At 37.9% G+C, this 25,199-nt stretch overlaps 1 long non-coding RNA gene across 1 annotated transcript in view; it reads left to right on the forward strand.

Moving 5' to 3' along the window:
• LOC122789072 overlaps positions 1–25,199 on the forward strand; it is a 465,914-nt gene that overhangs the window by 435,432 nt on the left and 5,283 nt on the right. The window contains exon 3 of the long non-coding RNA XR_006362766.1: positions 11,743–11,825. This is a non-coding gene — a long non-coding RNA (uncharacterized LOC122789072). The remainder of the gene's footprint in view (positions 1–11,742; positions 11,826–25,199) is intronic.

Raw genomic sequence — 25,199 nt, forward strand, 5'->3', positions numbered from 1 at the left:
GTGATGCATCCTTGGCATTTCTCTTTTATAGAGGAAAATGTGTGCCTACTTTCTGTCTTGAGGTATCCATTCTGAGCATTGTGAAGTATTTGTGTAGTTTGAGTATCTCACAGTAATATTTGTTAATCTTGTAGAATAGCAGATCTAGTCCTAGTACTTTATCCCTCTAACTATCCTAATCCAATCAGAACTCTGTTTTCCACTGATGTGGCATTCCTGAAGTAGTTAGAAAAGTTATTACAAAAAATTGGATACTAAACACAATTCCCACATTCAAAGAATTCTTTAAATTTAACAGCAATAGTAAGTAAAACTGAAAAGGAAGTGATCAGAATAAGATCTATAAATCATATTTCTAGTGGTTGGGATAGTCTTGAAATGTTGCTAAAATATGTTAATTATATAAGACTACTTTCATAATTCAATGTATTCCTAACATTGTATAACAGTATGCGATGCTGTATTTCTTTCCGTGTACATTTATAAGTGTGTTAAATCAATAACAATTTTCTTTAAAAAAAAACAGTTCTTGACATCCCTTTCATTTTATACCATATATACTTGATTCCACTTGACCAACAGGGGGAGATTTGCCCTTTTTACCACTGTAGTGCATTCCCGGAGTTGGTATATTTAGTTAGGTGGGGTGTAGCCCCCACCTGGGTAGGCTGTAGATGGCACTGTATGTTCTCTGTGAGTTTTTGGCCCAGTGGTTACTTACCATTGGAAACATTTCGGCTATGTGGTCATTCATTTATTTGAAATGTTGACGTTCTTGTCTTGGTCATCTTGTTTTCGGTTATGTGGTATCACCAGTATGTGAAGTGGACCCATATATATTATATTTATATATATATATATATATATATATATATATATATATATATACACACACACACACACACATTTAATATATATATATATATATATATATATATATATATATATATATATATATATATATATATATATATATATTTATATATATCTATATAGATCTATATATATATATATATATGTGTGTGTGTGTGTGTGTGTGTGTTTATATATCATGTATTTGTAAATATTGTATATAAAACTTCTTTCAGTATTTGAATAATGCCATGCCATTGTGCTTTCATTGGCTTATTCTATAGTACATTGTCTTGTAGTCCCAGGCAGAGATAGAAATAGTTCCATAGGGTTCAGTGCTTTACCTTGGTCAACAAATTTAAATAAATAAAAAAAATATATACTGCTGACAGTTTCTCAAAGTAAAGTATATGTTGCTTATACGAAAACACGGATGTGCAGTGGATGTGCTCTTATCTTCATAAGCTACACTTTTTTAAGAGAGTTTACAGCAGTAATGCAGTAAGTTTTCCCAAACTAATATTAGACTTAAATGCACTTTTGGGCACATTTATATTGTTGTTCTGTGTGGGAAGTATGCACATAAAACAACCACAAATAGTGAAATGCAGAAAAAGACAATTTGTCATGAACTGCAGGAGATCATTAGAAGAAAATGATACTGACAAGGCTGTATGCATCATTTCAAGTTTTACTGCCTTGGGCATTTATGGAGTAATAAAATGTGGCTATGTGATCACTTGTCTCTTGGCACTCATCTTGGTATTCTGTGCCCATTTTTGACTATGTTTATGTGCATATTCATGTATACAAGGAGAGTGGTGTGTGGGGGGTGATGCAACATTAGTTTGTGTTCATGCTTGTTTGTATATCCTTGCATATTTACACATTTCTGTTTTGTGTTTCCAGTGGTTTTAAAGCTTGCTCTGCATGTATCCTTTTCAGATGAGTCATTAAAATATCAGTGCCCTTCCTCCCACAGAGAGACATACAAGTTACATTACTCCTCCTAGAATCATCACTTCATTACTGAATTTTAAACCTTTGCTCTGATTCCTTTGTAACTTCCAGTCAATGGGGAAACAGATTAAAGTTAACAGGGTAGTGCATTTTATTTAAAATATACTACACATGTATGGAAAGGGGGTTTTATTATTCAAATGTGTAAATTCATTGTTAAGATAACAGTTTGTTGATGGGAAGAAGCATTTTTTTGGTACTTCCATGTTTCAGTAATTTCCCATTGCTATGCTAGTTCTGTGATTTCTCTCTCTCTCTCTCTATATATATATATATATAAATATATAAATGTAAATATATTTATAAATGTGTGCGTATATATATATATATATATATATATATATATATATATATAGTTTGTCTGCATGTAACATATGTATGTGTGTGTGTGCGTGTGTGTGTATGCACATCTCTCTCTCTCTCTCTCTCTCTATATATATATATATATGTATATATATATATATACACACACACACACACACACACACACACACACACACACACACACACACACACACACACACACACACACACTAACACATGCATATCTATATACTTTACCTTCCTTTGGTCAAAAAAAAGATTGTCAACATTCGAAAGATAAACCGAACTATTCCAAAAATAGAGACATCAATGCACTTCTAAGCATGTACTGAGAAACAACCTCAGCACATTCACACCTCATAAAGGGTCTATATCATAAAACTGAATGTCCACAACCACGAACACCTACTAAGCGACACAAACGCCGAACTACGAAAAAAGCGAAGGACCTAAATGTCACAAACCGGAATGCAGAATGCAGTATAAACAACAGTGCCACACAGGTAAGTAAAACATACAGAAACAAACTTTATTAATCACGCTTTTGCAGGGGGGCAAGCTCCCCTGCACCCCCCATGTGGAGGGCTATGCCCCCCTCACCCCCCTACTTATATATACCAACTCCGAGATTGCACTACAATTGGGAAAAGGATATATTTCCTCTTCCCCATGATCACCCTGCTGGCCATGGGAATACGTTCAGCATTCCGGTTTTCGATATTTACGGCCTTCGCGCTTTTCATACTTCGGTGTTTATGTGTTGCTCATTAGGTGTTCCCGGTTGTGGATGGTCGAGCATCTAATATAGACCCCTCATAAACTACCCCCTGCTAATTATATATACTAACTCTGGTATCACTCAAAATCTGTGAATGGGAATATTCCCAAACCCCAGATGTGTGCTTTCTTGCACACCAGCTGACCAAATGCATTCACCTGACAAATATCTACCTAAAACATTGTTGACCAAACAAATGGAACTCATATATATGTATTTTATATTTATAGACACTCACACACACAAATATATACATTACTATAATTGCTTATTACAGAAATGCATGTGTTTCTGATACTGAAATCCAGGTTTGTATGACAATTGCACTAATGTCGGTGGGGCACATGTTGCCTGATGACACCCAGATGGATAAAAACATGCAGAAGGATATTTTCATCACTTCTGCTGTCCAGTGAAGTGCCATATGCATCTTTCCACAACATCTGCTGTGATCAGCTCTCGTACACTGTGGGTATATGACAAGAAGGTAGTTCTTTGGCTGTAAAATGAACCCATAAACTTGTCTGTACCAGTCTTTATCTTCGTGTATATCAAATGGCAGTAGTTCACTTGGATTTTTTTTTACTATGCATTCATTTTACCATAAAGAGTAGTGTTGTCACCTTGAAGCAACAGGTTCTCTGGTTTGATTCTTAAAAGGGGTGCCTTCTGTGCAGTCTCTTCATGTCCTCCCTGTGCTTGTGTGGATTTTCTCTGGCTGGTCTGCTTTCCTTCCACATTTTAAAGACATGCAGTAAGTTGACTGGATAGTCTAAATTGGCTGTAGGTTTGAGTTCATGTGTATGGTGTAGGAGAACTGCAGCAGGACTAGCCACTTGGGGCTGTAAACATTGACTCTAGATGAGGATCACTGTTGATGTAACACCCTGACCCTATGTGCAAACTGCGAAAAAGGGGGGTTATGGATGGATGGTGTTTCTGACCTTTTTTTTTTTTTTTTTTAATTATCACGCATGTGTGAAATGTATGAGATGTGTGCCTGAGTGTCTTTTTCAGTGCTACTGTTATGGAAAGGGTTTTTAGTACTGTAATGTGTAGTACTGGGGTTAGAGGCAGGGTATAACAATAGGGTTAATATGCATAAGCAAGGATAGATAGGTGGTCTTCATGAAGCCCCCCACCTATCTTCACTCATGTGTGGTTACTCTAACTCTGTACCCTGCTTTAACCCCAATCCTACACATTATCTGTTTTTTTTGTGTGTGTGTGTGTGTGTGTGTGTGTGTGTGTGTGTGTGTGTGTGTGTGCGCGCGCACGCAGGTGTGTCATTTTACTTATTGACTGGAGAAGGAGAGTGCTTACTGTCCTTTTTTAATCTACTTGCTGTGTTTGATGTAGTTAAATATCAATGCGCAGCAGTCAAAGGTTTTATCATCAATGTTTCTGCTTGCAAAGTTATTTAATTTTATCTGATCATATGCATCAATGAAATAATGTGTGCTGTGGTACATCTAAGAATAAAGCTTCATGGGTTGCATGGCAGAATTTGGCAATGCTGAAGAGGATTGGTTTGCATTAAGAAACTAGGGTTAAGGCACCAGGTACTTGGCTGCAAATTGGACAAAGGTGTCTGGCTGCTACTTTACAGCATAACAACAACATGGTAAAGAAATAAGACAATTACACTGATTTTTTTAATTTATCCATAGTTTGATTTCTACAGATTTTGATTCTACCCTTTTAATGTTGTGATTCTCATCCTTTGATTATTAAAGTGGAAAAAATGAAATTGATCACACAAACCATGAGGCATCAGACATTCAAAGATGAATGCACCTATAGCATGAACTTTCTATATGTATAACACATTCAGTTTTAACTTCATGCCATACATAAAAAATAAAACACATAATGGTTACCAGTAAAGTAGTGTAGCAATTAATGCCTGCCCTTGAAAAAAATAAGGAATAACTTAGTGTCGTAAAATGATGTTAATGGGGAGATGGTGATAGGAATATGCAGTAATGGTATAGCTCAACATAAATTATTAACTTTATAGCATGACTAAGTGACATTAACCTACAGGAAATTGCCACTGCAACTTCTGTGTCTTAGTATCATGTGTACATCATAAAGCATATGATCCTTACTTTTGCTCCTAAATGACACAACGTAATCACTTGCAGCACAGATGTGATCTGAAGTAGACAATTCAAAGCAACCAATTTACTAACCATAAAAATCTTTAACTGCTTAAGTTGTATTGCTGAGGAAAAAGGGGCTAACATTTCCAAGTATAACTAGAGCCTTTTGTTATTTAATAAGCCTCATGGTATCTTTGTCAGGCCATCTAGAAGAAAGGCAAGCTCCTGCTGAAATGCTGGTATAGCAAGCAGTTGCTAAAGAGAGCAAAGTCCTACAAAAGCTGATGTATGCAACAATTGTGGTGCTATTTCAGACTATAGTTTTACCTTATACAATGATGACTGCTGTAACTACTGCTACATGTATAGTTCACCCATTCTCAGTGGCTAGCTGGTAACTACAGCGACCAATTCCATGTTGCTCTCAGGCCAGCTTGCACTAGGTTGGAACAATGTAATGTTTCCTACAGAACATCGGAATTTGAAATCCTAACACCACAAAGCAAAAAAGGGGAGAATACAGATTCACAGACAAGCTGTACCTCAGATGAAGAATCCACCAATGTCTTTGAATAATTGCAAACATAAACACAGCGCTTAGAGAGACTTAAAGTCCTGTTCCATAGGCTTTAGCACAACATGTCCTTATTCTTTCTTAACATTCCCATCAGCAGGTTAATTAATACAAAGAGAAGATTCAGTAGGATTTTTAAAAAGCAGAATAGCAGTATTTTGTGAGCTTTGATATTACTTTTGCTACAATACTACTTGGAATATTTTTGCTCATAAATAGCTGAAACCTACTTATAGGAGAAAGGCACAAACATGTTTATGGAACAAAACATTTTTATTTATTTATTTATTTATTTATATTTGTTGACTGGGAGTGTCCGACTGGACGTAGGTCCATTTTCAGTGGAGGCCCGGGGAGAAAAGCTCCACAGTTAAAATAAACAGACAGTAGTTACATTGGATTACATAGTGATTAACAATTTACATAGCAATTACTTGCAACATATTTACAGATGAAGAACATAGTACATCAGTAGACAACTAGAATCTTTATCTGTGAAGTACGTAACAGACATTAACAAATTTTGCAAGAAGAAGTTCCTGCTGTATAATAAGTACTGGCTTATGAGCATCTGAGCCTGCTATAATCAAGGTAGTTAGTGGAGTGGAATGAAAGGTAGTGGTTGGATGGGGAGGGTGATATTAGAGTGGGAGTTGCAAGGGCATAGCCAGCATGTTTTTAGATGCGCTTTTAGTAAAGTTTTGAAGTGGGTGCATGATGGTATGGAGATAATTGTGGGTGGGAGGGAGTTCCATAATTTGGCTTTGGTGCAAGAGAATAGTGCTTCACCAGCAGAGTTATTGGCTTTAGTGATCTGCAAGTGATTTTTGTTGCTGGATCTTAGTGGTCTGGTGGTGCGATAGGGTTGGAGTAGATTCTGGAGGGATGGGACATTTAGTGGATGGTTTACTAGTTTGTGAGCGAGTGAGAGTTGATACCACTGAAGGAGGTGAGGGAGTTCAAGCCAGCCCAGTTCAGCAAGTGAGAGACAGTGGTGACTACGGTAGGATGCCCCTGTGGTGAATTTGGAGATTTTGTTGTAGCAGGTCTCTAGCTTGTTTAGATCGCATTGCCTTAGGTTGGTATATATTGGAGAGGCATAATGTAGGGTGGAGATAAGGTGGGAATTTACTATTGAAATCTTTGCTGCTTTGGTGAGAAGTTGCTTATTTCTGTATAGCGCTCCTAGTTTTTTGTGAACTTTTTTTATGGTCATGGATATGTGAATGTCAAATTTTAGTTTATTGTCCATTTCCACTCCTAGCAATTTGGTGTGTTCAGTTGGGTATATAGTGGCATTGTGTTTTGCTGTGATGTTAAAGTGAGAGTTGTTTTGAGTATGTTTGGTGGGTTGGAAAATGAGTAGTTTAGTTTTGTTTGGGTTGAGTATTAACTGGGCATTGGATAACCAAGTTTCAACAGAGGAAAAGGCTTCCTGTGTGACTTTTTGCAGTTTGGGTAGGGACTGGGCTGAGCAGATGATGGTTGAGTCTTTTGCGTATTGTATGAGTGTGCCATGTTTGGTGGCAGAGGCTAGATTATTGGTGAAAACATAGAGTAGGGGTCCAAGGATGGATCCTTGGGGAACTCCTGTGGAGACAGGTAGTTGGGGAGATATGTCATTCTGCCATACAACGGATTGTTGGCGGTCAGACAGGTAACTCTGAAACCAGTTGGTGACTGATTGTGAGAAGGATAGGTTATTGAGGACAGAGATAAGTTGTTTGTGTGGGACCATGTCAAATGCTTTAGGTCTAGGAAAGTAGCAGAGGAGAGGTAGCCATTATTTTTATGCTGAAGGATAGTGTTAGTAAAGGAGAGTAAGACAGTGGTGGTACTATGGTTTGGTCGGAAACCATGCTGAGTATTGGAAAGGAGGTTGTTAGTAAGGGGGTAGTCTGAGACCTGAGAGTGTATGCATCTCTCTAGTATTTTGGAGAGTGGAGAGAGAATAGCTATGGGGCGGTAATTGGTTAGTTCTGTGGAGGGTCCGCCTTTGTGGAGGGGAATTATATGTGATACTTTCCACAGTGTGGGAACGTAGCTTTCTGACAGAGATCATATATATATATATATATATATATATATATACATATATATATATATATATATATATATATATCAGATATTTTGCTTAACTTCTTTAAATTAAAATCAGACTATGTTTGTAAAGTATGTATTTGCTTGTGATGCACGTACTGTTTGAAGAGGGGTATTTCATTTAGGTGGCATGGATCATATGTTACATACTCGTGTTACCAAGACTGAAGAATTCTACTAGCGCATTACTGAAAACCCATGGGATATAGGGAGAGCAAGCAAACCTCACACAGATAGCAACCATAGGTTAGCAATAACACTGAGATATGTGAAGCATAAATTATAAACAATGAGCCTATACTTGGTGGATGTAAAGATTTTTTTTTATTCATATGAGTCTAAATAATTGATGCAGATGTCAACATAGTGTGCTTACCATTCATATAATACTTGTGATGGGGAATGCCATGATATACAAAACAATTTTTCTTGTCACCAAAATGTTTTCGTTTTTGGGGTGGGGGGTGGTGGAAATGGGTGAGACATATTTTGCCTGGGGCTGGAATATGAACCAGGTTTACTACATTAATTGCAGAACTGAAGTAAGAATTATGAGCCAGCCATTGCCCATATAGCATCCAGGAACCCTAGTTAAACTACCTTACATGAAACACAACAGGATGCGGTGGTTGTGTTATAGGCACTGGTAGCCATTAATAAAACCACTCATGTACTAAGCAGCATAATTGCACCATTTCATATGGTTCTATAATTCTAATACAAACATCCTAGCATTAAATAGTGTTTCAGAATATAAAGAGAGCGGACACGTTATCCATGTCCTATGTGGAGGCAAAATTTCTAGTTCTGCATTAAGAGTAATGGGCTTGATTTCTTCATTAGTAGAGTTCACAAAATGAATGGTCATTTTAGACCCATAGTCCATCCTTGATCTTAGACAGAATCCAAACTGCTAAAGACCTGAGATAATTGCAAACAACCACAAACAAAATGAGACAATGTATCACACATGAATAGTAGAATTACACACATGCTCACACACAAAATAAATAAATAAATAATCATTTTGGCAGTCTTTAACGATTTTATTTCCCAAAGGGTATTGAAATCTGACATGAGAAGACAGCTGCACTTTTCCATAGACTATAGGGTATAGCACTTACCAATCCCTGCAGGATGGATAGCAGAGTCTTTGTCTTCATAAAGATAATCTCACATCCTGGCTTGTGCCAACACCAATGGGGACAAAAATTTCCAATGGTATGGTTAATATTAAAAATGAAGATATTATGGGCTGCAATTTACCCCATCCATAACAAACACTGAATATGCAGGGCTCCTAACAAATTTGTAGGGAACAAACATAGTTGCAAAAACCATATTACAGATGGATGTCAACTATATTCTATGAAGTGGTCAAACTACTAATTATGTCCAACTATTAAGTCAAGTAATAAAAATAAATTGGAACAGGCAGAAACCCAACATGGGGTGATAATATTTTAGACAATATACTCACTGATCTGGGGGTCTTTCTGTTCCTCTTGCAAATTATTATTTCTGCCATGATTCTACTGTATTTAATCTTAGACTAAAAACAAGTCACAGCCAGAATATTTCAACTTGAAATCATGATGAAATTGACTATGCAACAGTCAAATAGGCAATAATGAATGTGATCTGTTATTTGGCAATAACATAAAATGTCAGCTGAAGTGCTGGATCAATTCTATTGCATAATGAATGACTACCAAATTAATTATACCAAGAGAAATAAACCGGGAAATTCAACTGTAATGTCTACAAATGTAAAAGAAAAAGAGGGCACTATGTACCAATAAAACATTTCCTCAGAAATTACTAGAACTAAAACAAAAGACAGAATGCACAAATTAACAAGTAGTCAAAAATAAATTATGACTGAAACCTAGCTGTCATAGTCAAAGATAATAAGGCCTTGAACTTAATTTGAAAAATTAATGTTAACAAATCAGGAAATATATAATGCCATACAGTGATAATATATAATATAACAATATCTTATCCTACTGATATATTCAATATATTGTATGAAAGATGTAGCAACTGTATTAAATTATAAAGAAGGAGGGGATTTGAATTAAAATGGCAGTAATATACCACTTACAGAAGATGTTATAAAAACTGCACTGAAAAAAGTCAACAGCAGCAACTCTGTGGGACCATATCCATAATACCTTTTGGGACTTCCTAAGTAAAACTCAGCAGCAACATTATAAAGAATTTCTGTGGCACACAGAGATAAAGCTCTGGATGCAGTACGGCTGCCCAGACTTTAAGGTATTGTCCTCAGAACTAGAGGAGCCAGCTATGGAGAGAATGGAAATGAGAGGCAAATGCTGGTTAGCTACTCAAAGAGCAGGTAGTTTGTTGAGTCCTGCTGCAAGGGTACTCTCTGGGGCAGGGTCCTATTCAGGAGGATACAGGATTGGGAGCCTAGTCAAGGAGTGCTTGCACAGTGGCCAAGCACAGCAGATGTAAGGAAGTGTGAACCTCTCCTTGGATCAGCGCACACTTGTAGAACAGTATTGAAGATCTAGCATAACAAATCCTAACCTTGTCCAAGAATAATACTGCATCATGACTAGTCTGGCCATGGACTCAGAGGTCACCACTGCTAATTTTTCCCTTGGGTGACACAGTCTCGTAGGCAAGCCAGACTTGTATGTTGGGAGCGTGGAGGGGACGGCTAATGTCCAGACCACTGCTACAGTCAAAAAGAAAAATTAAATTGTCAGACCTCTTCCAATGCTTTTAAACAGAGTACTGAAAATTGGATACACACCTGAAATCTGGCATCAAACAATTGCATTTTATATCCTCAAAAGCAGGGTGACTTCACATCTTGATAATTTCCACTCATCAGTTTAATCATTAAACTTTAACTGAACTACTCCTCCATCCAAACCTTTGTCATCATTGTCATTTCACCAACGCTTAAGTAAATCAGGACAGAAAATGAGTCAAGAATTCCATGTTATTCAATTCAATATCTCAAATCTGTGTACAGCTAACCACCTTCACAAATATAGTAGTTTTATAAATACTGTAGAAATGTAAATATTTTAATCAACTTCTACCTCAAGTCACTAGTCAGTATCATTCATTATTAATCACAAGTCACAGAACAGTATTTTATGTGGCTTAGCAATTACTTCTTCCAACCCTGCCTCATGCCTTTAATTAAACCCTTCAACTGCTTGCCAACAATGTTAAATAACCTGAAACAATAAATTTGCAATTATTTTACTTGCTGTATTATTGTGTAACCCGCAGGCTGTGTCTGGTATGAGTCATTTAGGATTAGTCCGCAATGCTGGTCAACAGACTACAGTAAATAACCAAAGGTGCATACTCTGTAAAGTAACGGGAAAGGCAATTATGGATGAGTTACACCTCCTGCTCTTCAATGACGCTTGATGTGGGTTAATCAAGGAAAAGTCCTTTTTATACAGTAGTAGGTTCATTGTTTTTCTGTGCTGGATGCTTGTATGTTCAAAAAATCAAAGTCATGGTGGTTTCCTAGTTGAAAGGAGAAACTGGTCTGGGGAAAACAAGATATCTAACGGTCCAGAGACACTTTGTTGGTCCAGTAGCAGTGGCAACTGCATGGAATATGGGAGGGGTGGTGTCCTGGTTTCAATTCCCACACAAGGGTCAGTGTCTTCCATTTGCGTTGGATTGTTACAACATGAAGTGCATATTTGCTGTGTTTTTTAAATCTGGAAAACTTTTTGAACAAGCGGCTACTGCCACAGAAGAAAAGTTGACATTTCACTCAGCATATTTGGATCTAGAAAGTGTTTGATATAAGTATACTAAACAAATTGAAAGGAATTAAATTAAATTCTATACAATTAACTGCATCAAAACAACTTAACAAGATGTGTGGGGGGTGGTAAATGTGGTCAGTTACTGTACATATAAACAGTGAAGTACCACTGCACTTTATAATAGGCTATTTACTATTTTTTTTACTTTCTTTTCAGAGGTTACTGCTACTTCTGACACAAATGTAATTCTGTGCTGTGGAAGTGAATAAACATAAACAAAAGCCAGATTGACCCTTAAGGTAAGTGAAATAAGCCATGTGCTGCTGTGGACAACAGCTGCTAGGCTAGAAAAATCGCCAAATGGATGTGCAGTTCCCTATAACCGGAGTCATAGGGATTATATTTGCCTTGTCAAAGCTGATGTTAGTTCTTTTAAATACCTCATATTTAAAAGAACTAACATTAGCTTGAGGAAGGCAAATATAACCCGTACGGGCTCCAGCAATAGTGAACTCCACCTCCACAGTGCTGTGGAAGTTGGAATGAGTCAGTGGAGGTTCATCAATTAACTTTATACTTATGCTAGGGCAGAATAAAAATCTGATAGTCATATATACAGAAGGGAAATTTTTGAGAGAGACCAAGGCACACTTACAGACCACAGTGGAAATTGTAGGCAGTAAGACAGACATCCTCTAAAGCAAACAGGACAGGAGGAATGGGTATAGGTTCTTGAAAATCCTTCTGTAACAACATTTTGAGGGACTGAGAGGCATCAGTGTTCTCCCAATGAAAATAGTCTCAGAGAAAGAGAAAACCCACAAGGAGAATCATAAAGTGAGCTCTCCTCTGCGTCCGAATCAGAAATAGGAGGACAAAGCCCTGCATCGTCCTGTTTAGATTTTCAATCTCTTCAGAAAAGGAGCATCCCTCTTTCTTTTACTGAAAACTACTCTACAAGAAGGCTCAACAGCCTGAATTAAACCCTGAGTTAGTCCCTGTAAACTACTCCTATCCAAAGAAACGCGAGGAGGAGTAGATACATGCTTTCTTTTTCTATTTCTTTTTGACAGGAAAAATGGGGAAACTATGTTACTAATGGCTTCCACGGGGATGGGCACAGCATTCTGATACAACAGGGAAACCTTCCCTCTCCCAGGACCAGCAACAGTGGTTCTCTGTTGCCCAAAGAGGGGACCCTAATAGCCATAGAGGTTGTGGCTAACCCCAGTCCATAGTGGGTGTAGGTGCTACACCAGAGGGATCCCAGGTAAAAAAAAAAAAAGAGTGGTCTGAGGTACAACAAATGGCCATAGCAGAGTCCCCCATCTGTGGCTGAGGAAATTGCTAACCTGCTGAGGTGGCAAAGGCTGTTTGCTCAACTTTTTCTTTTTGTGGCTGGAAGGATGACTGACTGTGGGATTAACAATCTGTTGCATGGTGAACCCAAAAATCGTGTCTCTATCCTCGAGAAAACAAGCAACTTTGCCAGTAAAAAAAAAAAAAAAAAAAAAACAGTCCACAAAAGTTTTATAGCTATATATATTTTGACAGAAACAAAACACAGTAGAAAGCTCTTTCAAACACTCTGGCACAACCACAATATTAAAACAAACACAATTTCTCCACAGAAAATATTTTATCAGTCAGATAACATTACTTTTAAACTGACAGAAACTAGTGCTCCACTTCTAAGTATGTTACAGTCTTGAGACAACCTGTTAAAACACAACACACCTAGCTTTAAAATAACTTTCCTGAAAAGTAAAGTAATAAAATATCAGTAAAAAGTACAAGAAAATGGAAGCTTTTCCGCCAGAGGGAACTTATCTGCTCAGCTAAGAAAAGCACAAGGCAACTATCAATTCTGAAAAGCCTCAGAGGAGTGTACTCTTCAGTGGTAGTAAAGCTCTGAAGGGCTTCACAGACAAGCTTCTCGTTTAGTCAGCTCAGCTCAAGCTGCTTGATAGTTTGGGTGCATGAAAGGTACCCTGAAGCTTTGGAAGCTATCTAGCTGTTATATCCTTGGCAGGATATAACCCATATAGCTAAGGCCACTGCAGCAGCTATCAATATGAAGAACAACAAAAGACAAATTTCTCTGACTGGCTGCTTGGAACAGCTAGTAGACCCTCACCTGATTATGTAAGGGACTTAGTGACAAATGCCATGAAAAACTCTTTTAAATAGAGAGGACACAATTGTCCAGGGCCTGAAAGGACAAGTGAAAAATCATAAAAATGGACCTGGCACCCAATGGGAGCCACTGTAGCTTCTACAGCAGTGGATTATTACAATTGAAGTAGGAAAGCCTTAGCCATCAGTAATCCTGCAGTACAATTCTGCTTCCTCTGAGGCTGCACCAGGTCGACAACAAGGTAAATTGTGTTATAGTAGTCTAGGCAAGAAGATGTCAGTACGTGGTTCATTGTTGCCAGGTGGAATAAGAATCCAGATCTGAGTGTTTTTTCAATTGAAAATTTAAGTTGTAACCTAGCACCTGACCTTTAAATTTCAGTATATCACTAAAAACTTTACACACAGATCATGGACCCAAGAAGCAAATTTTTATCTACTCCTTCTAATTATATACATTATTCCATATTTCATTTTTTTCAGTCAGCGTTATACAGATACATCATGTTCTATTCACAAGACAGGAGTAGACTGTCTGAAGCATATTATTCCTTAGCTAGAAATACCTATACACTCCTGTTACAATACGAGCTATGCACACCTTGGGAGCACTCAAAACTTTATTACCTGGCATAACATGTAATTTACATGGCTTCTTATTTGTCCTCATCAGCTTGACCATTTAACGGCCCTTGCATTTCTTCCTTCATCCCATCACTGCACATCACCATTGTGTAAGTGGGGGTATTATCTGTTATCACATCTTACTTTCCAGACAGTGGACAATGTAAGGCAGTTATCTGGTAACCATGTCAGATCATAGCCTATCATACCACTAACATTAACGAGGTTGATATCTAACTTCAGATATTGGTATATAACTTTGAATCACAATATCCAGTCTTTGATCAGACATGCACATAAAGCCAGAAGACAATATGTTTGCAGAATCTATTCTATGAAATTGTGATAGTTACTGCTGGGCGATGAGGCTTCTATTCCTTTGATAAGCTCAGCTAGTGGACAGCAAGCCTGGACATTTTTGGAAAATCTGTACCATGTAGTGACCTTTATGTCAAATATGGTTGTATTAAACATGTGTAAGAAGAGTGGATACTGGGAAAAAATAAAAATATCCTAATGCCCTACCACAATACACACTGGCACAGCTGGGACATTTCAGTACCTTGATCCGATTATACTAGTGTCCTATTAAAATATACCCTTGTGCATCTGGGACATTTTATCATCATGATCTGATTTCTTAGTGTCTGACTAAAACATATCCTTGTGCATATGGGACTTTCAAACTCTGCTTGAAGCAGTACATCAGCTATTGAATGGAAGCTCACTGGGGAAGATAGGGAGATAAGGTTATCTTTTGAACTTTTAGAGAGGAAGGGACATCTTAGGTCTCTGTCACTTGCGCTTCCATGCATGCAGGCACGCACATACACACAGACTCACACTTTATATACACTGTTTCAGCAGTGGCCTAGAAATCTTTGTTAGACTAAGTGACTTGTGCACAGCTGCACAGTATGCAAGTGATGGTGGGAATCAAACTCAAAACTGCAGTAAGCATCTGATTTACAAACATCTATGCTATGCTCATAATCCAAGTAGAAGATTTGTATTACAGAAAGTTAAGTAAAGACTCCTAGTATTTTTTTTCCATTTAAGGCAGATGGCATTCAGCTTTTGGGACTTGCTGTTCACCAGACTGCTTTTTAATGTATGCGTGCACAAATGTAGAAGACATTCAGGTGACTGATAATACAGTGAATACAGACGATATCTTTTTTAATTTGTTGTAAGGATTTTTCTGGGCAGGAACATCTTTCAGAAACTATATTAATTAGTGAATATGTTGCCCTAGATATCTGCTTGTGTGCCCTGAGATAACCATTACTTTTGTCTGCTCAGGTCTTGCTATCAGCAAGTGTTGTTACAAGATGATTACCTCATATAGCATTAGCTTATTATGTGAATAACTACCTGTTTTATAACAATATTTATAAGAATGCCACATTGTAATACTACAATAGTATCAGTGCTGTAAGTGTGTGTGAATCATTGTTTGTGTTTTGCCTTATGGACTCGGTCATGGCTGAAAAGATCCTCAGATTACTTCACAAACTCAGTTAACAGACTAAGTAAAAATGACTAAAACACAAAAACTCTACCTGACCCCTTTAGTGAATGGCTTGCAGTTCATTTAAGAAGGTGTTAGTAGAAGACAACAGTTCTACACTGATATTCTTATGTGTACCTGATAAAATAGGGGTCATCATCAACAACTCTAAATGTCATAACAAGGGGACACTACTGATCTTTATATGGCTATGTAAGCAGTGAAAGTTTCCCTGATTTCCTGTTACACTGCTTCATAAGTTGCTACCAACACACAGCATTCTAGAGGTTTGTGGTCTGTGATGACCTCTCAAATGTCTGGATTTTTGCCTGTTTTGGTCTCTTCCTCATAATATTTGTGGTTTTCTGACAAATCATTGGAGATTGAAGTCATTAAATAACAGTCATTTGAGTTTCAGACTTCATACCTTTCAGAAAAATGCATGCAAATGTAAAACCTACTATTCTAGCAATTAAGTTTATAAGAACAATATTTAGAATTTGTCCCCTATTTGGGGCCATTGCATCCACCATCCCATAATTTATGGCATTGTCCAAATTTCTTGCACAAAATGTTTGAGGTATGGCCACGAGGAGCATCACAAGTAATTTCAGAGAAGCACTAATTCTGGAAATTTGCTTCAGCTTTCATGGAAGAACTCTGAACAGAATGCCCAAATCTTCAAAACTCCTGACTCTTTGGGTTTGGTCCAGCCCTGAGGTGGTGAACTCAAGTCAAATTTAAGCTGCAGGTGTAGCACTGCTTGGTTTCTATATGCAGATTAAACACTAGGTGCAGCTAAGCTGGTCACAGTCAAAATGAGAATTCTGCTCAGCCAAACCAGTTAGTGCTGTACTAGGAATGAAGACCTGTTCTATAAGATAATAACATGCACTATGCCAGGCTTGGTTCTTTGCTGGCGTGTTGATTTAGGCCAGGCCCCTAAGTTTACCTCTTAGATAAAAAAAAAAATGCTTGCCTCACCTGCTTCAGGCTGGACATATATTGAGATCCTTTTTAATTTATTTGACATTTGATTACTGGTTATGTGAACCCTTTTCATTCATAACCCAGGACCAGATGGCAAAATACATAAATAACTAAACGTGTATCAAAACAGGTATAAAACAATATTTGTAAATATGACAGGATGTTTTATAAAAGCATCTAAAGCAGAACATTTTAATAGAAACACTGAAGTGTTAAGTACTGGGAAAAATAAAGTCATCAATAATTATACAAATCCAGAATGAAGAGAGGGGATATACTATAAAATATTGAACCAAATACCCAGGTTTTACATATGAGCATAGTTCCAATAAACATGTAAGACATGTTTTTACATATGAGCGTAGTTCCAATAAAAATGTAACACATTTCTGAGCGTTTAATATGCAGCATTATTATCCTACCATTACAAGCATGGCAACGATTTATTATAACACAGTCCCAAGGAGCTGTCCCAAAACAAAAAGCATCACTTCCTACACCTTCTCCAGCACCTGTCTACAATGATTTTGCCATGTATCTTAGTTTTTGCATAAACTACCAATATAGCATTCATTTTTTGTTTGTTTTCTACTCTGAGATTAACTGTATTTTTCCTATATTGTAGCAATGACATTTGTTTTTCCTGCTGAGAAGGTGACTATATGTAGCAGCATAAGGTACCAAAACATCTGGATATCTTACATACATCCCATAAATGTTTCCAATTTGAAATCATACTAAATGAAATAATTAAAATAACACACAAAGAAATTAATATGGACATGCACAATTGACAATTAAGATGGGCCTTGTAATAGGTCTAGTCACGTCTGTGTAGCTAGTCTGTAACGTTGCAGAGCTGACTTGAATTTATCATCTCTTCTGAATGCCAATCCATTTCAGGTTGCCTGTCATCTTGTCATCTGCTATCTCTTGTAGTACACTATAAATTCAGTGCACCTCCCTCCTGGGAAAAACTCTTTCTTTACATCCCATCTGAATTATCTGTCTACAGTCTGAAACTGTGCCTTCTTATTTAGTTAATCATGTTATATAACATTCTACTTGGTTTTCCAACTCCATAGTATACAAACAAGGAATCCATCTGAACCATCAGCAGAAGACAAGTGCAGGACACTGAAAGGTCACATTTGAGATGGCACATGTGAAGTGCCTTTGCAGACACCCTTCTTCCTGTCTGCAGAGAAAGTTTTGCTTACTTGCACCCTGTGGTCACCAGGGACATGTGCAGCAGTGAGTGAAGAATTTGGGGTTAAAGTAGACAGGCCAGTGACATAAGAAAAACATATATGCAGAGACCCTAATTGCATGGCCAGTCCCATCACACAAATGTGAGTGCATAGGCAGAAAACAACCATGCCTCCTGCTGCAGTGGAATGATGAAACTGCAGAATAGCCATTATACATGGACTCCTGAGCTATATTCAAAGGCATGTGGCACTTCTGCTTGTCCTAATCACAGTCTCTGATAAGGCAGTGCCAACATGCTGGAAAGGGGGCACTCATCTAAATAAACCATGAAGTGACAATGCCAAGGGAAACAAGGTGAAAGGTCAACCTGAGAGGTTAGCCTAAAGATTGAGCTGCTGATACCAACAAAAATCTTCAGAAAGGAGTCCTGTGAGTTGAAGTGCTTAAGGTTCGTGGCCACATGTTTCTTCCTCCTGCACTCGAAGTAATATATATAGAAGACACAGCTTTACCTCATAGGGCACACCTGGGTAAACCCCAAATAAATTGTGTTATTCAGCATGACAACCCTTCTAAAAAATGACATCTTTTTCCACATCTGAACAATGTTACTACAAAAAAGCAATCCAACTTCCCCCATAGAAAGAGCTCCGGGACATTAAGAAAGGGTCTAGCAAATAAAAAAGGCACAACAAGCCTCTTTACTGCTGGTACAAATTTCAGAATGTATAGAGGAGATGGCAGCTGTCTGAGCAGTTTGCTAGAATCGGGTTTCTAGTGTCAGTACAGACATGAATGTCAAAGTCTGGCTTACTTTGCAGTGGTTCATAATTGTGGACAGACAAGCTGTCTGCTATACTCATGCAAGCAATCAAGGGTAATTAAAAGGCAGACTAGAGTGCTTAGAACTACCTGCAGAAGGCTTGCTGGAACAGTTCAGATGGCTGCTGTAAAATAAACATACAAACCTGCAGGTCCAGCAGTACTCATAAATGTACACTTCAATAGGGGGTACAGTTCTCCTAAGAAAGGGATGTGCTAGTTAGCTTTTGAGGGGGTAATCTAAGCATACTAAGTGCATAACTCAGGTCAAGGCTGAAACTACCTGGGTAAGTATCAAAGAGGACTTATGACTAGTGACATTCTTGTATCTTGGGCATGATAAGAAGTGTATGTGCAGAATGAAAAGAAAATAGATTAATAAAAGACTGATATCTCAGTCAAACATATCTCCTACTTACACTGTTCTGGTTCTGAACCATGGATGACTCACCTGTTCCTAAAGGCTTATTTTGTTCTATTTAGAATTCACTTTTAGTTGGGGTTATTGCTTTTATGAGTAATGACAATCTGATAGCAGCAGCACTAAATGAAGAAAAGCCTGGGTGGGTGAAAGAAATGCAACACAACTACATACACCAAACGAATGGAGCCAGAATTTTATATTTTAAAACCATTCTAAAGAGACTTAAGGGAAAAAGCTGCTTTAAAAGCACTCTGGTTACATTTATGGGACACACTTGCTTTTTCATGTACACAGAAGTATTTTAAAATTTGGGAGCTCTGGTTACAGGATAAATACTGGATTTCCAGTGGTGCTGTGATAGCACGAGCAGCACAACTGGCTAGCTGCCAATCATCATCAAATTCAGTGTCTGTACCTGCTATGTAATTTCACCCCCTATAGGCCACTCAGTTTCATTGTTTTCTAAGCAACAAAGGAAGTAAAGCTTTTCTTTGTATATTTTTCTTTATGTAACAATGCTACAAAGTCAAAGAGAAAAGTTACCACATTGTGCTGCGGATACAAACATACCGACTTTCTTGCTAGGAAATTTCTGTGTAGAACATGTCACACAGTGTGCTTTATTCAGATGGCATGAAGCACTGTTGGGCATTATAAAGTACTGACTATACAGTGTCCAGGATTACCTCAGGTATCCCTGAGCTTATGTGAATGGCATAACTAGACAGTGTTGTACTGCTGAAAACTCCACCGTATGGCTATAAGACCTGGTGCAGAACTTAGGTCAGCAGAGAAGTGCACAGATTGGCTCATTAAAGATGCCATAGGAAAGATTCAGTGGTTAGACTGGAAAGCGAAAGTGCCCCAGGGCTTGCACTTATTTACAGGAGTTTTGCACTTCCCCGTCTGTGCTCCACAGGTACAGTACTTCCACTTAGTGCATAAATGACCACTTTGTAAGAGGGCATTTTCACTTGAATTTGTGGATAATCAAAGCATAATGGATAAATAATTCTGCAGAATGCTCTTTTCTGTTCCCTGAAGCACATAACTTCTGATGTCCCGGTAGCAGCTGCTTCAATTACTAGCCATCAAAAAATAAAATATTTGAGATTATGTTAACCCATGTAGAGCGGCTTTCAGTTCCTTGTTCATACAAATTCATGACAAGAAAGCATTCTAGTTTTCTCAACAGTGCTAGAGTGGAAATATCTGAGGAAAAAACCCTCATTTTTTCTTTGACTGCCCAACCTCCCACACACTGCACAGGTAAACCTGGGTTTGTCATGGGGTGGGGGCATGATCTGTGGAAGCTACATGTTTAATTTAGATAAAATTAATGTGATCAAAACAGTGGGAACAAAACAATTCAGCAAAGCAGGTACTTATTGTAGCCAGACATCTAATGAGAAAATAAAATACAAAACAAGGTTTCCACATTCAGTACCACCATAACACTTATTTCAAACAAGCAGTCTCAAATAAGGTCTTAAGAAGATGATGCTTTGAGGAAACAAGTAATAATGCCAAAGCTTCCAGAAATATAATGCTAGATCTGCATATTTCAGTAGCCAGTTTTTAGTCTTACCAGTCTACTTTGCACAGTACTGGAAACCTGTCAGCCCCACATTCCTTAACAAACAGAATGATAATGAGCAGTTATGGACTCCTCCTCCTCCTACCTTCTGGCAAGGTTCCCATGATAAACTGGTAGAAGTATCGAATGGCTTTGGTCAGCTGTCTGTTGCACCTCCTCCGACACCGGCTCATCATCATTCCGGGTGCACGAACTCAAACCCAGGTGAAGGAAACTAAATGTCTGAGCAGAGATGAAGAATATAAAATGCAGGTTTTAAGAGTTGCAAAGGTGCTGAGGTACCCCCAACTGTTCTTCTTATACCTCCTTTTGGCTGGCCTACAGAGATTTTGGAGTTGCACGATGGCCAGAGAAAATAATGAAAAGTGGTGAGACACAAGGTTTACAGGATCCAAAAAGACCAAGCAAGAGAGATGTGCAGAGCTCTGCCTTACAGAAGCTTAAAAAATAAAGAACAGTTTGCAGCTGCAGTGATGAGACAGGAAAGATTCTGGAGGCTTCCGTTTGTCTGAAAAGATGCAGATCCTTCACCACTCAGAACGGCTGAAAGTCATATGAGCAGGACACAGATGGCTTTAAAGGGGAGGGGAAACTTGTAGATACCAAAGCTCAGTACATAGTTAAACAATATACCTTCATAAAGTACAGCAAAGCATACACAGTTTGCATGTGTAGGAGAGAGACAGACAGAGACAGAGAACAGAAACTCCTCTGTTACATGCAGCATGAAGTTTGCAGCCTGTTGCCATCAAAAATGTTAAAAGAGTTTGCCCAGTTTCCAGTACCTGAGCCATTTATTGTTTCTTCAATTTCTTCCGTCCATTTTTGTTCACCAGCCAGAATTTGCATGATACAACTTCATTTGCAATTAATCATTTAAATAAAACAAGTGACTTCTATGAATTTCAGTCACCTAACAGGGCCTCTCAGAGCTGCTTTCTTTTCTGTTTTTTTCATTCCATGCAGAAGCATGAAAAGGATACACTTCCCAGGAACAGGCACGTGGATGAGAACATTCCTTTTATATTTTCTGCATTCTCCCACTATTCATTGCATGTTCTTTAAAAAGATAGCAAGAAAGTACAGCTTTTCAAGTACAAGCAATGAGAAAAGACAGGATCTTCTTGTTTTGCTCTCCTAATCTTTTTTTAAAGGATAGCAAATGAAAAAAAATGAATCACAACTTGGTAGGGTGTGAGAGTGTGACTTTAGTCACCTCAGCTGGAATTTTCTGTTCTTTTTTTCACATACGTACTCTCTCTCTCTTCCCCCCTCTCTCACATTCTGTCTCTTAATATGAACGTGCAATTCTACTATGAGCCTCATCTCCTCAATGCTCTGTGAGCCGGAGGTGATTACAGTTGCTACAGCAACAGACTCCATGGGTTTCTTTCAGCCAATCCCAAACTACATGCGCTTTGCCCTCTCTCTTTAATACTGCAAATGATCAAGGGCTTCACATCTGGATGATGTTGGCAGCTGTAAAGATGGCTGGCGCTGGGATCCCAATCTTATAAAGCAGGTGTCCTCTTCTGCATTATTAAATGCTTTCATAAACTCCTGTAAAGAAACCACTGCCACAGGTACTTGCTCTTTTTTTTTTACTTCATTCTGCAAGGACGATATGCATGCCAAATCCTAAAATAGTTAATTTTTGGGTAAGTCCCTAGGGGACAGGTATGAACTGGGAAGCCGAGAGAAGTAGATTAGTGAACACTCTACTAAACAGGGAAGGACATACATAAGGAAAATCAGATGACCTGAAGACTTCAGGAAAAAAGTAAATGTAATATATAACTAGGCAAAGAATATGGTTGACAAATGATCATACAGGGAAGTTGCAAGGCATATTTTTTTATCAAAAATTGTGCTGTATTCCATGTATGTTAATGCACACTTGTGTGCTCGATGCTTGTATAGCTATACTACGAGGACGTCTCCCACCAATCATCTTGTTTGTTGCTAAACACTAAACCAGTGTTCAAATTGCATCCTACCACATACTGTAATCATTTTAGTTAATCTCTCTTGTTTACAGTTTTATGTATTTATTTTCTCACTCATTCTTTCTTTTAGACAGTTTTAACTTTGAGGTCCTGCCTTTTTCTTGCGCATTTGCTTCCCTTGGATTAGAGCATTTCAGTTTGATTATTCATGTTTCTTCTTCACTAGATGATGCACCACCACTGATATTCATTAGCAGGTGTGCAGGTTGGCTATCAGTACTACTTGATAAGTGCCGCCGTGTTGCCATTCAAATGGATCCTTCATGTTTGCACTTAGGATTGATGAACGAGATAGGCTGCAACACTGATAACTTAGGGAAACAGGTTTTGTGTTTGACAACATTTACTCTACCAATTAAAGGACCATGTTCAAATCATTTACTCTCCATTGTGCGACCTCTGTAAACTACCTCAATAATGCAGGTCCCCATTACAAATATAAAACTATGTTTTCGCTATTGTCACCAGAAAATAATTTGCATGAAGATTAGTTTACAAAGCAGCTTCATTTCTTCCTACAAACATTCCATTTTGTTTCTGCTTTGTTAATACTAAAAATAGTCAGGACACAATTTCCTCATCTGTCCATTAGTATATTATGTAATACTAGTGAAGAATAATAAATAAATTAGGATGACTAGATTCCTAGGAAGAAGCAAAGAAGTTAAAAAAATGTGTTCCTTGCATATTTACAGTCAATTTATTTATTTATTTATTTTACGTATATTATTTAACTAGATAAGTGAACTGGTCAATTTGTGGTCCTTTTTCAGCCACAGCACAGGCCGCAAGGGAAGCATAAATATTACATGTATCTTGGACAATCAATTCATTTCTAAAACAATTTTCATAAGTACATTTTCAATTAATGGCCTCTCTCTTTTATAGCTTTATTGTGAAGAAGGCAGGAGAATGTCTATACATTACTAATGCTACATAACACATTACTGTTAACAGTACTAAATGGTGCACAATGCAGTAGATTAGGGTATTCAAAAACCTTACAAAGTTTTGTCATCACAGTGGTGAAGCACTTGCCGCTGTTACCTCTCTGGTTTATTTCTCAGATAGCGTAACTTTCCAAGCAGAATCTATATGTCATTCCTGTGACTGTATGACTCTTTCTTCCACATTCAACGATATGCTAATAAGTAAATTCACAGTCCTCCTAAACAGCCCATAAGTGGTTGGGTAAGTGTGTGTGTCTTGTGATGGACTGACATCTTATCCAGGACTGGTTCTCTGCTGTATGTCTTGTGAGAATAGGCTCTGGTTCCACAAATAACAGAAATGAATGAATGAGTTTAGAAAAAGATGAATATAAAACACACACACACACACATATATATATATATATATATATATATATATATATATATATATATATATATAGATTCACTTTATAATCTCGAAATACTGAAATCTTGAATTTCATTATCTCAAGGTTATATAGCCAAAAATTCACAATATAGAAACCCCAAAAGCAAGAAATTCAAAATCGCGAATTTTAAATATACCGTCCACCACACAAACATACATACACCTTCCTCCCCACACTACAACAAACAACACAAATACACATACCTACCCTACCTATAAGAAGGGGAGCAAGCCCCCTACACCCCCACTACTTATATATACTAACTCCAAGGTCACACTAAAAAGACAAAGGGCAGGATTCACGAAGGCTTGCACGGAGTGTAAGAGATGTGTAACACTCCATGCAAGCCTCGCGATCCAGGAACAGCCCTAAACTCCGTGTAAGAGACCAGCTAAAACATCTCTTACATGGACTGGGCGTGGACATGCTAAATACCTCACTTGCAGCTGAAATGTATGCAAATGAGGTATATTAGCGATCCACGAAGCAGAAACCAGCCCGTGTAAGAGACGCTTTAGCTGCAGAAATGTACTCAGTTGACAGCTGAGTACGTTTCTGCAAATTTCTAGAGTCATGTCAGCTCAAATAAAGGGTGCATATGTGGCAGGCAGCATGGCAAAGGACAAATATGTGGCCATTGGCAAGGTAACCCGATGCAAAATAATAAAAATATAATTTTTTTTTGTGATCGCCAATGTTTAAACCAAGCGCGGCCCGCAAAGCTGCGCTGTACAAAGCTATAAAATGAAGGTTATAAACCCAAAATGTGGGTTTATGCAATACATGGAATGACAATGCAGGGAACAGCAGACCAAATACAACATGGCCACCGTGTAGTGGTTGCTAAGGGGAAGCTGAGTGTAAGAAATGTAACTAAGCATTAGTAGGCAATCTCATGTAAATGAGGGTTAGGATACTGAATCTCACAGTCACATAGCAAATGAGCACAGTCTGAGTAGTGTAAGAGATAC

Source organism: Protopterus annectens, chromosome 14.part0 (genome assembly GCF_019279795.1).
Source record: "Protopterus annectens isolate FY-2018-M chromosome 14.part0, PAN1.0, whole genome shotgun sequence".
NCBI lineage: Eukaryota > Metazoa > Chordata > Ceratodontiformes > Protopteridae > Protopterus > Protopterus annectens.